Genomic DNA, 2,012 nt, shown 5'->3' on the forward strand with positions numbered 1-2,012 from the left:
ACAGAGTCCCAACTGGACATCTCTCAGCACCAAATTAGATTTCCAGTTCTGGAAATGAGTTGTATATAATTGAGTTGCTGGCTGAAGGGGCCCATAGAAACTCCCAAACAACTGTTTACATACACACAAAAAATAGTTTTGTCTAATGGAGTCTCAATGGGTATACAAGCCACTCTTTAAATGTATATCTACTGAGAATAGATTCTTCTCTCATACAATAGATTCCATAGTTCTCCCTCTCTCCGTTGTCCTAGAAACACCCGTTTCTCCCATCTTCCCAGAACCACTCCCCATATGTTTCCTCCTCAGAAAAAAGCAGGTTTCCAAGAGATGACAAACGAACAGGGCAAAACAAGACAATGTGAAATTCCTCCTATCAAGGCTGGACAAGGCAACCCAATAGGAAGAAAAGAGTCTCAAGAATAGGTAAAGGAGTTAGAGATACACCTGCTTCCACCATTAAGACTCTAACAAAACAACAAACTAGCAAACAACCATAATATATATGCAGAGAATCTGTTGCAGACCCATGAGGCCCTGTGTTTGCCTTTTCAGTCTGAGATTCCAGGTGAGCCCTGTTTAGTTGATTCAGTGAGCCATGATCTCCTGGTGTCCTCTATCCCCTCTGCCCCTCTGATTACTACTGTCTCTATATCCAGTTTTCTATGGGGTTTCACAATCTCTAAGGGAGACATCTCCTTAAAGACATCTCCTTAAAAACCTAAAAGACATCTCCAGTTTTATCTATCTATCTATCTATCTATCTATCTATCTATCTATCTATCTATCTATCTATCTATCTACCTATCTACCTATCTATCACTTTTTATCTCCCTGCAGACCACTTTCTAACACCAAAGAGAATATAATGTAGAGATGAAGGCTTTAAGCTCATAACTGCTCTATGTTCAATGAGTTGTGTTTACAGTTAGCCATAGGCCTGCTATATATTGCCTTTATTATGCCTCTGTGTGTTCCTTGTATCCATAATCTCTCTAAGACTTTCTTCATAGAAGGGCACTAGATTTTCTTTTTTTCTTTTTTCTGTACTCTTCACATCTTTTTTTTTTTTTAATTTTTATTAGACATCTCCTTTATATACATTTCAAATGTTATCCTGAAAGTTCCCTATACCCTCCTTCTGCCCTGCTCCCCTACCCAACCACTCCTGCTTCTTGACCCTGGCATTCCCCTGTACTGGGGCATATAAAGTTTGCAATACCAAGGGGCCTCTCTTCCCAGTGATGGCCGAGTAGGCCATCTTCTGCTACATATGCAGGTAGAGATATGAACTCTGGGGGTACTGGTTAGTTCATCTTGTTGTTCCACCTATAGGGCTACAGACCCCTAGATTTTCTTAAAGACACTTGCTTCATTTATGAGATGATCATGTACAAACTCTTTTAGTTTATGTGGTAGATTACATTGACTGATCTTGATCATGGTGAATGATCTGTGTGATATGTTCTTGGATTTGGTTTATGAGTCTTTTCTTGAGTATTTTTGCAGCTGAATCACAAGGGAAATTGCTCTGTACATCTCTTTCTTTGTTGAATCTTTATGTGGTTTGGATATCAGGGTAACTACAGTCTCATAAAATGAACTGAACAGTGTTTCTTCTGTTTTTATTTTGTAGAATAATTTGAAAGTATTGCCTGTTAAGTCTTTGAAAGTCTTGTAGAATTTAGTCCTAAAATTATCCCTGGGCTGTTTTGTTTGGGCTACTTAATGACTGCTTCTATTTCACTAGAAGTTGTACGTCTGCTTAAAATGTTTATCTGATCTTGATTTAACTTTGGTAAGTAATAGCTATCAGGAAAATCATCCAATTGGTTTATATTTCCCAATTTGGTGGAATGTAGGTTTTTGTTTTGTTTTGTTTTTGTTTTTTTATGATTCTCTGGTTTTCCTTGGTGTTTGTTGTTATCTCCCCTTTTCATTTCTGGTTTTATCAATTTGACTATTCTCTTTATGTGTATTAGTTTGGATAAGGGTACAAACCCATCTTAAGG

This window comes from Mus caroli, unplaced genomic scaffold, assembly GCF_978045245.1.
Source record: "Mus caroli unplaced genomic scaffold, Mus_caroli_1 scaffold_16, whole genome shotgun sequence".
In the NCBI taxonomy this organism is placed as follows: Eukaryota; Metazoa; Chordata; class Mammalia; order Rodentia; family Muridae; genus Mus; species Mus caroli.